General features: G+C 39.0%; 1 protein-coding gene and 1 long non-coding RNA gene across 5 annotated transcripts in view; one reads left to right on the plus strand and one right to left on the minus strand.

Moving 5' to 3' along the window:
* ADAMTS3 (ADAM metallopeptidase with thrombospondin type 1 motif 3) overlaps positions 1–14,478 on the plus strand; it is a 263,903-nt gene that overhangs the window by 33,248 nt on the left and 216,177 nt on the right. The gene's annotated exons all lie outside the window — the stretch shown is intronic.
* LOC123595886 overlaps positions 1–14,478 on the minus strand; it is a 39,239-nt gene that overhangs the window by 22,400 nt on the left and 2,361 nt on the right. Inside the window, exon 2 of one of the 3 annotated variants that reach the window (XR_006711421.1) lies at positions 4,931–5,050. The exons of 1 other annotated variant lie outside the window; for it this stretch is intronic. This is a non-coding gene — a long non-coding RNA (uncharacterized LOC123595886). Of the gene's footprint in view, positions 1–4,930; positions 7,065–14,478 lie in introns of those variants that run through there. One more of the 3 variants, XR_006711420.1, reaches the window with a different exon arrangement.

Raw genomic sequence — 14,478 nt, forward strand, 5'->3', positions numbered from 1 at the left:
GAGCACTTGAAGCCCAAGAGAAAACGAACAACAGCACTTAGTGAGAGATTCTGCAAATGTTAGCAACCCAGACCCAGTGGGAAAAGTTTCATTTAGCATTATCTGTGAAACAGGATGCTTTTAACATAGTGATTAGAATCTTGGGCTAATACTTCCTTTAAGCTTGTGGGATACTTGATCTTGCTTTAGAGGGTGCCAATATTTTCTGCTTTCCTGCCTGGTTTTATACACTCCTTTATTTTTCATACCTGGCTCTGAGGATGGTCTTAACTGGCTGCTAGGACAAGAAAACAGACCAGAAAGAATGATGTGGATCCAGATATAATTAAGTCACTATAAGATCTCCGTCTCTGTTTGGTCAGCCACATGTCATTGTTACCTTACACTTCAACTGTGGCACCAAACCTAGACTCGTAAGATTCTGAACCATATTGGTCCTAGACTTGAACTATTGATCTAAAATTTGGGGGGAGGCCTCTTTTTATGTGCTATGCTTGGAAAAATTTTAGAAACATATGCCTCTATGAGAATGCTTTAAAATTAGGACTATATATATGGAACTACATTGTTTCTCCTTCCCATACTTAAAAACTAGGGGTTTGAATTAGATCGGTGATTCTTTTTCTTCCAACTGTTGGACCTTATGTTTTGAAATGGTATGTAAACCAGAAAACTGTTTATTAAGTAATGAATCATTTTTCCTATGTGTTAATAATAAAAACATACAAAATTGGCTGGTCAGAATTGCCAACGAGTACAACTTACTTTCCGTGTGATCTTCGGTGATCTTTCTGATAAAAAGATAGTCATTCTTAGAACCTATAGCATTTTGTTCAGCTTTATAACACAGTGATAGTCATTCCCAGATTTCTGTTACTGCCTCCACTGGTTCCTACAGACTCAGGGACGTAAAATTAGGGAATTATTGACCATGAACTTCTGAGATTCATTTTAGGACTGGTGTTCTATGACTCTATAACTAAGTTTGTTGTGGACAGTGCATTCCAGGCCAAGGAAGAAATCAAAGCATCCTACTTGACCATTATCGTTAACAATGGTCTGGGGTAGAAACTGCATATATAAGTGTTACTTTTCCAAATGTTGAGATATGGTTGCTTTATTCTAATGCTTTTCCTATTTATTTTTTAAAATTTATATTTAATCCATTATGACTAAGTCTTGTGTTCTTTTTTTTTTTTAATTTTTTTTTTTAACGTTTATTTATTTTTGGGACAGAGAGAGACAGAGCATGAACGGGGGAGGGTCAGAGAAAGAGGGAGATACAGAATCGGAAGCAGGCTCCAGGCTCTGGGCCATCATCAGCCCAGAGCCTGACGCGGGGCTCGAACTCACGGACCTTGAGATCGTGACCTGAGCTGAAGTCGGACGCTTAACCGACTGAGCCACCCAGGCGCCCCAAGTCTTGTGTTCTTGAAGGCTCCAAAGACTTCAACTATCACAACCCAAGCTATTATAGTTTTGGGAGATGTTTTCCCTTGACTTCCAATAAAATGTGGAAATAACTAGTGTAAAGAGAAATATGTGTATTCATAGATACGTACATACATACACATACATCTACATATACGTGTGTATATGTGTGTGCGTATCAAGAGAAATATAGTTATGTTTTTATAAAATATTAAGAGCAAAAGGGACTCTCCCTTGGATATGCTGTTAGGGAAGTACCTACAAAGTTTCTTCAACACAGGAAGGTGGTACCAGCTCTGTTGATGTCTTTCCCTGGAAGAGCTCTTCATGTGTAGCATATGTGGAATATGCACCTCAAGTTGAGAATCCTTATTCTCCCCAAGGGGCCTCAAACCTCGGTGGGCACCAGCATCTGCTGGACAGCTTTGTTAAGACATGGATTGCTTGGTACTACCTCAGCTTCTGATTTAGCAGGTCTGTGGAGGGGTCCAAAAGTTTGCATTTCTTTTTTGTTAATGTTTGTTTTTATTTGTGTGTGTGTGTGTGTGTGTGTGTGTGTGAGAGAGAGAGAGAGAGAGAGAGCAAGAGAGAGAGAGAGAGCGAGAGAGCGTTCAAATGGGGAGGAGCAGAGAGAGAAGGGGACAGAGGATCTGAAGCGGGCTCTGCCCTGACAGCAGAGAGCCCGATGTGGGGCTTAACTCACCAACCATGAGATCATGACTTGAGCTAAAGTCGGATGCTCAACTGGCTGAGCCACCCAGGTCCCCCTAAAAGTTTGCATTTCTAACAAGTTTTCAGTTAGTGCCAGACTCCATAACTCAACTGTTCCATGTCTGTGTGCAATGATACTGGATACTGGTTTTTCCCAACTGACCTGCTTTCTCTGGTAAGGAATTACAACTTTTCTTTTTTTTTTTTTTTTTTTTGGTCTGTAGTACAACCTTGGCCCTAGCCCACTGCCCAGTCATAATCCCAGCCAAGTTGACTCAGCATAGGTCAGTCCCAGATTGGATTAACTGTGCATAGCTACAACTTCCTCTCTTGGTCCCCTTGTCTGGAGGCTACATGTTCTTTGGAAGCACCAGTGAGTGCCATCCCCAGACCATGTTCTGGCAGAGTATAGAAACTATCTGAATATGGACAATCCACCTTAATATGTCTGATCCTTGGGTTCCTTCTCTGATTCATGGAAAGATTTCCTGATGGTAAGTGGAACTTTGAAGTGGATGCTCATAAATTATTTAGTAGCCAGTGAGAAGAAGTGCTTGTAAGGTTCTAAAGCCACTTTGCCTTCAAGAACTGGTGGTGGGGCTATGAGTCAACACAGAGGCCTTAAGATCTTCAGTTGTCCTGTGCTTTGACAGTCTGGAGCCATCTCTCTCCTTAAGTTCCATGAGTCAACCTTGCACTGTGTGCATACACCAGTTACACCAGCTCTGTGCTTTAGCCACACTCTTCTGTATCTACACTCTGAACTTTGATGGTCTCATCTGATTTTATGGCTTCAGATATCATCTAGACAATGATGACTCCACGTGTTGGCCCTTTCCTCTGAGCTCCAGACTTGTCTGTGTATCTTGCTGCCTACCCAGCATCCCCAGCTGGATGTCTAAAAGCCATCTCAGATTTAAAAGGGCCGAAGATCAACCCTTAATAGCCATGACTACATGATTTTCTCCATAAAGTCTGGGTAACTATTTCTTAGTCCAAAAACCGTAGTCCACCAAAAATGCTAGATTCCTTTTATTTCCTCATCCCTCTCATCGGATCCATAGTCTTGAGATTTTTCTGTAAAACATGTTCTGAATCTACTTCTTAAATCAAAGTGCTACATACAACTTTGGTCCAAAACACTGTCATATCTTCCCTGGATAGTATAGTGAACTCCTAACTGGTATTTTTGTTCTATTTTGCCCCTCTTCATCCTCCACATAGGAGTTGAAGTGAACTTTCTAAATTTGATGAACTTTGTTTAAAAGCCTTTAGCGGGCATGGGAATCTCATGGAGGACTTGTCAAAACATAGATTTCCTGGTGCCACCTGGGGTTTCTGACTCAGCAGGTCTGCATAGGAGCCTGACAGTTTGCTACCCTAACAAGCTCCCAGGTGACACTACATTTTGGGAAGCAGTGTTCTATAAAATCTAATCTTAGCATACTTCTCTGATACTATTCCCTTGTTCATTGTATTTCAGCCACACTGGTCTTCCTTCCGTCAATCCTATAGTCCAAAGTTTCCCTTTCTCTGGTCTTTTGGAAATGCTGCTTTTTTTTCCTACTCAGAATATTCTGTAAATAGAGGTTCCTACTCACCATTTTGAGTTAACTAAAATTCCATTTCCTCAAAAAGGATTTTCCTGGCCATTTGCTAAAATAGCAACCCTAGTCACTCTACACCATACTAGTGTTTTTAATCTTATTTGTATCCCTTATTGGCATCTCAAATTTATCTTGAATTAGTTTTATACATTTATTGTTGGGAGAGCATAGCTTTTTGTACTGAGGATGAGAACTCTTTCCTCTGGATCTTTAACTATGCTTGGCACACAGTATGTGCTCAAAAATCAGTATTAATAGACTGTAGAGTATAAATATTAGAATGGGGAATTGAGTACCACTTTTGAAAGGTGAATTATAGATCTCTCTTTAATGTGTTTAGAATTCCCTTTTTGTAACTTTCACAAGTGAAGCGAGTGCTATGAACTTCAAAGTTTAAGGTTCCTAAGATTTCATATAAATCAACTGTATCCTTCTGAATAGTATTTTAGTGCTGTGGTTTTCATAACTTTTTTTTTTCTTCTCATATTTTCTCTCCCCTTCTTTCACATAGAAGTAGTGATGGGGCAACATCATCTTGACCCAAATCCATACTTAAATTCATAATAGAGGTATAGTGTGTCTCTTAAATTACTTTACTCTTGTTAAGCAACAGAAATAGATACAAATCAGCATGGCAACTTATTGCTTAAAAAAAGATATAGTTTTTAAAAAGGCATTATGAAAATATTATCCTTTGGATAAATTCCTTGGAAGAAAACAAAATATCCTTTACTGACTTTCCAGTCAAGGTTGTTACTATAGCAACCTATAGTTCTCCTTTCTGAGGGCTGGTCACACATAAATTATTTGTTTAATGCCTTTTTCCCCTGTGCTGAACTAGAAACTCCATGAGAATTGGAACTATGTCTGTAATGCTTACTCCTGGTATCCATAAAACTAAACACCATTCTTGATACATAGTAGGTGCACAATAAATACCTGATGAGTTTCTGAATGAATGAAGACACCGAATGTAAGTTCCATGGCTCTGTAATCTGCTTGCCGCCACTTTCCAGGTTTCATGAACCTTAATGGAAGAAATGCTTCCTCTGTGTAGAATCCCTCTCCGGCCTTCCCCGTTGGTACCCAGAACTCTGCTTTGTAACTTTTTCATTTCTTTTTGTGGTTTCTCCTTGATGGAATGTTACAAAGATTCTCAAGCCAAGTACAAAAAGCCACACCTCTTTGGTTTCTTGGATAGCTTGACTTCTTCTAGGCAAGTGCTAGTTTTTCCAACTTTTGTGTCTCTTGGTAACTCCCAGGATTCTTTGTATTCCTGTGAGTGAATTCTCTCTCTGCTTCTTAGGAGAGAACAAATAGATTCATTAATACCTGGCTAACTCATTCATTCATTCAATAAGTATTTATTGAGTATCTATCATGTGCTGTATACTTTCAGTGCTAGGGATGCAACAATGAGCAGAAGCAGACATAGTATTTGCCCCCATGGAGTTTATCTTAGATAGAGTGGGAAATAGAGACATTACTTTTTAGTCACCCAACTGGGTAAATAAAGATATAAAGGACAGGGACAATGTTTTATGAAAAAGGCAACAAAGTCATCAGACCTAGGCTAGGGGTCAGGGAAAGTTTCCTGGAAATGATAGGTGAGCTGAATTTTAAAACATGAATAGGAATTCCCTAGATATGGCACCTTGTGAGCACATTTTATGAAGAGGACAAGGAGACTATGGGGACAGATTATCGGAGTTGGTTGAGATAAAATTTATTTTCCAGAAGAAAACTAATCTGCCACAGTCCTCCTGAGCTACTATAGATGTTTTTATCATAATACTAATACCAGTTAAGGTCTTTGAGCATGAACTCTGTGTGCCAGGCATAGAATTGTCTTTTACAGGAATTATCTTAATCCTGACAACAGTTCCTGTTCATGGCTTAAGAATCCAGAGAAGTGAGTGTCTTGTCTTTGTCTCATGGAAGACCTTGATACCTGCATTCAGAACCTGTGCCTTTGTTACCTAATCCTGGTTCTCAGTGGGTATTCCTAATATTTCTGGTAGCTCGGGTAACCTGAATTCAAACACAGACACATTTATGGATCTCTCATTATATATGTATTCCCTAGCTATCTACATATGTATACAAAGATGTATGTGTGTATGTTTACATGAAATAGTCCATGTGGGTATTTAGGTGTGTGTATACATAATGTATGCACACACATAATTACATATGCATATCATTAGTATATTTTGATGTTGAAAATTGAATATAAGGATTTGAAATCAAGCAACTTAATTGTGGAAAATTTGCTGGATGGGATAGATGACTACTAGTAATTAATAAATGGCACTGAGCTCTTTCATATCAAGTTTGGGGGCCTAACCACAGCAGGCGTGTGAATTCATTAGGACAAGTGAGAATCTGCTGTGTCTAGCCTTATCCTCTGCTGCTAAAGCAGCTCATCTCCATTCACAGTAGCTGCTTATAGCTTTAAATAGCATGCCCTGGACTCTCTCTGCCAACTCTTCTCAAGCCAGCCAGGGTTACTGTGAGGCCAGGGTTGCACGGACGACGCGGTCTGTGCGAGGCCAGGGAAGGGGTTAGTGAATTGGCCAGCTGCCTGGGCACTGGTGTAGGGAAGCCATGGCGCAGTGCAGCAATTTCCTGCTTGGGGTGAAGCCCTAGAAGGCTGGTGCTGCCTAATCCTGGATTCTTGAATTCTTTTGTGACAACTCACTGCCCCCCTCCTGTACCCTGAGTTTCTTTTAGGGGAGAATTTGATTTACACTATTCACAGGTACATGGGGATGATTTCGGGTCCTCCACCCTTTACTCCCAGCTCAGAGTCATTTTACTTGGAATTTGTACTCTTAGAAAACTGGAATATCATACTTTCCAGGTATGAGTTTCCAGTATAGAGCGATCACATTAACAACTGAGCATACTTACTCCTGATGGACACTGAAAGACTGGGAGAAAGCACCGATGTGTGTGTGTGTGGGGGGGGGGGGGGGTACTATAAACATTAACTATGTTTCAGGGAGGGCGTGAAGGATCAAGCAATGCCCGGGAAAGTAGAGCATCAGGAAGGAGATGAACTTAAGTCTGGTCTTGACCTAGCCTACTTCTCTTTCTTTGGAGGGTGAGGGCAAAAGAAAGTAAGCAAACTTATTCCCAAACTTGCTTAATTTAAGTGTCCCTTCTACTAAGGTGATTGAACTATTCCACACTAAAGTACAGCTGATAACTGGCTTCTTTTCTGATTATCCTAATTGTCTCAGTAGTTTTGCTTTATCTTTCAAGTTCAGGTGTCTCTCTAACAATTGGTGGAGTTTCAGGGAGAAATTTGAGGATGGGGGGTGGGTGGTGGAGCACTTCTTAGTGGAGGGGACATCTGGTCGCTGCTTACGTCTGGGTCTTTAATCTGATCTATGTGGTTATATAGGGCTTGTCTGTCATAGAGTACCCTTCCTAAATGAAGTGGGATCTCTCAAAGGAGAAGCATTTACTCTCACTAAATGGGATGGGGGCCTAGGACTGTCTCTGAACAGGTGCCCTTCCCAGGGTGGCCCACCCTGGAGCTGTGAGCATGCAGACCAGGGGAACATAAAGTCGTGTGTGTCTTCTCAGAGTGGTAGTCAGAGTGCTACTGGTCCCTTGGCTGTCGTAGAGTCATTCCTGTTGTTTTATAGGTGAGGGAAAAGATGCCCAGAGAACTTGGGTGATGAAATCAGCGTCACACGTTTCTGATTAGCAGCAGAGAAAGAGCTGGAATCCAGGTCGCACAATTCCTGTCTCCAGTGTTGTCCCTACCTACCACCTGGTTATGAATCCAGAGCACGTCTGAGAGGTCTTAGGGCAGCTTCCCTTTCCTTCCAGTTCTATTTTTTCCCTTCTCCTCAGCCGACTCAAATGCTTGGTTTGGCAATATAAAACTATTGTCCATTTCTGTATTTTATTCGAGCTGGGTGCCCTGTGTCTCGTTCTCATGAAGCATAATACCAGTTATGTACTTCAGAAAATGCATATCACATGAACAAGACACGTTTTGTTTATTAACAATGAAGAGAGCATACTGGTTAAGTGCAGAGACTCTGGAGTTAATAGTATAACTTCACCACTTGCTAGGCATGAAACTACTTTTAAGTCTCATTTTTTCATTAGTAAAATGGTGATAATAAATAATAACATAACTATAATAAAACCTGTTTCGTGGATTATTGTGAGCAGTAAAAAAATCCACGTAAGCACTTAGTACAGTGCCTAGGACATAAGTACGCAGTAAAGTTAATTATTATTACTCTTTTTAAATATGCTCAGTTTTTTTTTTTTTTTTTAAGTTTATTTGTTTATTTTGACAGAGAGAGATACAGAGAGCCGGTGTGAGCAGGGGAGGAGCAGAGAGAGAGAATCCTAAGCAGGCTCTGCACGGTCAGTGCAGAGCCTGGATGCGGGGCCCGATCTCATGAACCGTGAAATCATGACCTGAGCCAAAACCAAGAGTCTGATACTTAACTCACTGAGCCACCCAGCTGCCCCAATATGCTCAGTTTTTAAAGTTTTTTACTCATACAGCATTGTCCTTGCCTCAACTTTAAAAATCAGAATGTTGTCAACATGTGCTTATTTAGAAAGAATCTAGTGTTGTCACAAACAGAATAGCAGATCTGTGACAATTTTGAGGGTCAGGTGTGTATAGATGCCTCCACACTTCCAGCCTGTCCTCCTCCCTCCACATCCTTCTTCACTTTCTCTTTTTGTTGCAGTCTCTCCCTTTCTCTTTCTTTTGAAAGGACTTGAGCATATCATGTATTAGGGTCATGCCAGCTAAATCATTTAAGGAAAGATCTGAGCAAAAAGCATGGGAGGGAAGCTAAAAGGAATCTTTTCAAGTATATGAACTGAACAAGATTAAACACTTGGGAAATAAAGGTTGCTTTAAAGTTATTGGCAGTTGAAGCTTAAAAGGAAATGCATTAGGTTATACTGTTCTAGTTTCCTGATGATAGAAAACAAGATACATTAAATCTTGCAAATTATTATTTTCCAGTTAAGGCTAAATTCAAGTTACAACAATTTTAGACGCTACTTATGTAAATCAAACTTTGATCAATTACCTGTACTTGATAGACAACTCAATATTTGCATTTTGAAGTCACATTTTCATGTTATTGTTGTCTTTTAATATGGTCTTTTTTTAAATGTTTATTTTTGAGAGAGAGACAGAGCATAAGCAGGGAAGGGATAGAGAGAGAGGGAGACACAGAATCCGAAGCGGGTTCCAGGTTCTGAGCTGTCAGCACAGAGTCCGATGAGGGGCTTCAACCCACAAACCATGTGATCATGACCTGAGCTAAAGTTGGGCACTTAACCGACTGAGCACCACCCCCCCAACAGGTGCCCAATACGGTCTTATTATAATTAGGTTATATATTAAAGATATTATTCAGATTATGCATGGAAATAACTTGGTGTCAAAATGAGTCACGTCTGAGTGAGCTGAATATTGATATTTTCACTAATTTTTTGAAATAACAGGGGCAATAAGGATGAGCCATGCAATTATTTTTAAAAAATTAAAAAATTTTCCTTATAAATTATCCATATTTAGTCTTAATTAAAATTTAATGTAATGTGCAGAATTGCTTCACATGTTACCTTATACAAAGTAGCCAATAAATTTTCTTGTAGATTTCATTCTAATCTGAGAGTGACATTTGCATACAATTTTACTGTTTGGTTTAATTTGCCTTGGTAATACTGGAAGACAAAATGCTTGTAAAGTTTATAGGACAACATTGTCCTTTTGTAAAATGTTAATTGTGTAAATAGGTAAGAATTCTGGAAACTGTGCTTTTCAGGAAAAAGAGGAGTTATTACTCTGGACCTGCATTACCTTTATAAAGTCGTAAAGAAATTGCTTCGAAATTCACTGGAAGTAGAATTTTTTTTCTTTTGATTCATGTGCCAAATGTAGATTCAATTTACACTCTGCCTGCATTTTTCTTCTTTTCTCTTATTCTCTTATTTCCTCTTCTTTTATTTCTCTTCTCTTATTTTCTCTTTAGACTAGACAGGTCGTTACTCTTTTCTGTATGAGAGATTATTGGGTAATAATGCCCAAGAGTCCTATAAAGTTAACAATTAGCTTATTAAATTTCAGGCATTATTCTCTCTTATTCACTTTGATAGAAGAGTCCTATCTGAAAATATAAGATACTATTATTTTCTGTATGGTGGGGTTATGGTTGGGATTTTATATTTTTAAGACTTAAAACAGTTCTGTTAAACAATTGCTAGTGTTGGGAAACTAGCTCACTTTCATATTTGCTCAGCCTTAGATATTTCTAATTCTTTTTTTTTAAGTTTGAAGCTAACGTTTTAACTTTTATAATGGTTTTAACCTTTTAAAAATGTTTTAACAGTTTTAACATTGTCAGAAATGAAGACTGTTCTTTTTTTGTTGGGTATGATTCACTTCTGTGCTAGTTTCCAAGAGAGCTGTTACACAAAGTGCAGTGATTGAACAGAACAGAACCTATGTGGGGGAGATGTAAAAGTTCAATTTGATAGGTATAATCATCCTGTATTTATTCTAAAGTTGGTAATGAGACTGGTCTAATTTCAGAGGATCACTGCTTTCTCACCACAGTATCTGATATGAATTATAGACTTTGTAGGTGGCTTGGATACCCTTTCTGGTTTGGGCCTCTGACTCTCAACTAACCTTAAGTGTTCTGTGAACGTGTCCTCAACATGCAACCGTTCTATCATCTTGTGAAATTATTCCTAAGACAAGGTAAGAGGTGCTGCTTAACCTGTTCTGAGAGAGAGATTTCATGGAAGTGAAATGTAAGTTGAGTGAGGAGAAACTGACTGGATTAAGTTTTATATAGTTTATTTGCAGACTGGAACCAGGTGTTTAAAAGATCAGAAATTGTGGTGAATATTGAGGATGAAGTTTGGCCCACCACATCTATTCAGAAGGTCAATGGTGGGAGGAAAGATTTTCAGTCTGTTTTTCCAATTACGGGTTTGTGTGTAGGAGAAAGCGTGTACCATTTCCTGTTTGATGGTGAAATGCCCCTTCCTTGGGGTCTTCTTTGATTGTATTGGTTCCAGCAATTTAAGCTGCCATGTCACTGAAACTTCATTTTTATAAAGTCCCCAATGTATTTACTTCAAATTCTTGACTTATCTTTCCCTGTATGGTTAAGGGGACATTTAAAGCTCTATTTTATTAAAAACAATTTTTAAAAAATGTTTATTTATTTTCGAGAGAGAGAGAGAATGAGAGAGAGAGCGTGAGCACAAGTGGGGGAGGGGCAGAGAGAGGGAGACACAGAATCTGAAGCAAGCTCCAGGTTCTGAGCTGTCAGCACAGAGCCTGAAGCGGGGCTTGAACCCACAAGCCGTGAGATCATGACCTGAGCTGGAGTCAGACGCTTAACTGACTGAGCCACCCAGGCACCCCCTAAAGCTCTATTTTAGTGGGAAGTTTGAGAGCATCTTAGATAGAAATCTAGATACCTATTCTGAGTTTGCTTCAGAGATCTAGGTAGAACAATGCTATAGTTAATTAGCCTAGGAACTTGTTGAGGTCATTTTCTTTGCTTACTGAAAGTATTCATTTCTTTGTGGTTACTATAACTTGAATTCTCTGGTAACTGTTCTTTATTATAGTAATAGAGGTAAATAATTAAAAGCTGTGAATAACTTCAATTGAAATAGAGGAAATTATTGAGAAGGAGAATTTAGGTAGTGTACAGTATTTGGGATTCTTTTATATATAATTTAAGATATAGGTACTTTTGAGGATATTTCTTTGTAGATTTGTTTTGGAACAAGTATAAGTAAATCTAGCATTTACAATGAGAATAATATAAACTAACATTTATTGAGTACTGATTACTTGCTAGACTCTCTGTTAAGTACTTTATATGTATTATGTTTAATAACAACGCTGTAGACTAGGTACCAAGTTCTCATTCCTACCTTTTTAAACTGATTTCAAAAGATACTTGCTATTGTAAGGTAGTTTGAATATTAGAAAACTAGGGAAAAGACGTTATGATCACTGTGTAGAACTAAGCTCAAATAGTTATAGGCCTGGATTACCTGACATAAAGATTATAAATATTTGGATTAATTTTTTTAAAGTTTATTTATTTTGAGAGAGAAAGAGAGAGCGCACACATACTCACACAATTGGGGGTGGGGCAGAGAGCGAGGGGGAGAGAGAGAATCCCCAGCAGGCTCAGCACTGTCAACACAGAGCCCTATGGGGGGCTCAGACTCATGAACTGTCAGATCATGACCTGAGCCAAAGTCAAGAGTCGGATGCTTAACTGACTGAGCAGTTTTTAAATATTGTTAAAACTTAAACATTGTTAAATAATCCTTAATTTGGACTGATATTTTATTTTATTTTATTTTATTTTTATTTTATTTCATTTTATTTTTAGAGCTGATCATGTATTAGAAACTAGGTGAAATGTTTGGGTGAGGATATACGTTATTTAAACACGGATTTTTTGGAGTTCACTATAGAGCAAGGAATAGTGACTACACTTTGAGCGTGGGCAGAATGTGGGGCATAGCTAATAGACAGGTTGGGTGAGCCCAGGAAAAGCCTATTGCATAAAAATCTGATGAGCCTCCTGGGAAAGAGCTTACCCCTCAAGAAAGAGGAATCAAGCTATTCTGAGCTTGATTTGGTCTTAGGTTTTGAGAGACAGAACAGTTCTGAGGATAGAATAATAATGTTTGTTCTTCATTTTTTTTTTTTTTTTTAACTGTTCTAGCCCTCAGTGGATTTATGTCTGAGCCCCATGGAAATATAGGAAGGCATATAAATAAAAACTGCAGTAACAGAAGCCTTGTTCACAAGTGTATGGGAAACATGTTTGGAGTCTCTGAACAATACTTGTGACTTGTATGGGCCTAGGAATCCCATGTCAATAGATCCAGGAGTTAGTGACATCTAAGTTATTACTGTTAATGAGACAATCCATGCCCATATATGGGTAAGGCCTGGTGACCTGGGAGTTATAGCAATGCACGTGGAAGGGAGATACTGAGAAAGAAAGGGAGAGGGGGAAGGGGAAAGAGGGAAGTGGGCATTCAGAGGACAGAATGGTAAGAATGACTACTCCCACCTCCCATCCTAGGGGTCAAGGAAGACTTTAGGGAGGAGAGTCTTAAAGAATATTTAATGCAGAAGCATAGAGAGATAGGAAAGAGAGGACATGCCAGTCTGAATGGAGGAAAATATAGAAGTAAAGACATGGACATGGCAAATATGGGGAAGGGGAGGAAGATAGGAAAACTTTAGTTGACTTCATCATGGCACATACAAGGAGCTTCCGAATGGCAATAAACAAGAGGGTCCTGATTGGAATTATATTCAAGAAGTAATTAAATAGGTTACATGGTGGGGAGTGAATCAGAAGTGATGAAGAAGTGGTGGAGAGTAGTTTGAAGGCTCATGCAATAGCCACAATGTAACAATACAATACAATACAATACAATACAATACAATACAATAATGGGTAGTATGATTAGCAACTAGGGAAGTAGCTATGGATATAGTGGAAAGGGAAAGATTGTTTAACATTATTGAGTAGAATTCCTATGATTTGGCAACTAATTTGGATGGAGAGGGAGGGGGAGAGTGTGGGTAGGGGGATCACAGATAAGCTGAGAGTTTTGAGAAGGCAGGGCTGGAGAATATGGAAAACAGAAGGACAGGAGAAGAAAAACGTTTGATAAATTCCCCTTCAGACACACTGAGTGCACACATCCTGTGCAGGTGGAGATGTTTTGCAGACAGCTGGGGGCAGGGGAACTCTGGAGAGAGTGTATGGCCAGGGGGAGGAATTGGGAAGCCTGGGGCATAAAGGAGGAAACTGAAGCTGGGATAGTGGATAGACTTGAGAATATTCAGATAGGAGAGCTGAAGCATAGAGCCTCAGAGAATACCTACTTTCTAAGTTGACTTTATTTTTTGTATTAGCAATTTTAGGTTCATAGAAAAACTAGGTGGAAGGTACAGAGATTCTCCAAGTACCCTCTGCCCCCACATATGCAGAGAATACGAAGAGTAGGAGCCAGAGGAGGAGACAGAAAGCAGTGGCTGAGCAAAGGAAACAGAATTCTGAGGGTAGAAATGTTTATAGAAACTGAAGGATTTAAATTTAGGCTTAAGTTTAAATTGGTAAACAAAATTAAGTTACATAATACATTTTGTTTCAAGTGCTATTGTTAACTCAAATGATGCCAAAATAGTGTTCCTGGGAAGAAATTCTTATAGAATCCAGTCATGAATAGCTACTAGTCATCATGACTCAAGTATTGGTACCATGGAATTCTGTTTGTTCATGGCTGAATCAGCTAGCTGATATTTCAGAGCTTCTCTCTAAAAAAATGTAAAATATTTCTCCTAACCCTTCTTTTTTCAGCTACTAGAAAATCATTTAAATCTTCTTTGACTCATCTCCCCCAGGTTAAATATGACCATGCTCATTGTTTGCTACAGTTGCCTTGAAAGATATCTTAGAAAAGTAAAATGAAGATAACTTAGTTTTGCAGTCCATGAGTTATTGGTGGGAGATTTTGACTGCTAATCTGTTTCAGCCCTCCCACTCAGTCTGCTTATAGCTTCTTCAGAACCATCACCAGGAATGAGTCATTGCTGAGACACAGAACAGAAGCTAACACTCAAAGTTCTTAGTAGTAGTGGTAGTAGTAGAGAGGAGACTTCAAG

Source organism: Leopardus geoffroyi, chromosome B1 (genome assembly GCF_018350155.1).
Source record: "Leopardus geoffroyi isolate Oge1 chromosome B1, O.geoffroyi_Oge1_pat1.0, whole genome shotgun sequence".
NCBI lineage: Eukaryota > Metazoa > Chordata > Mammalia > Carnivora > Felidae > Leopardus > Leopardus geoffroyi.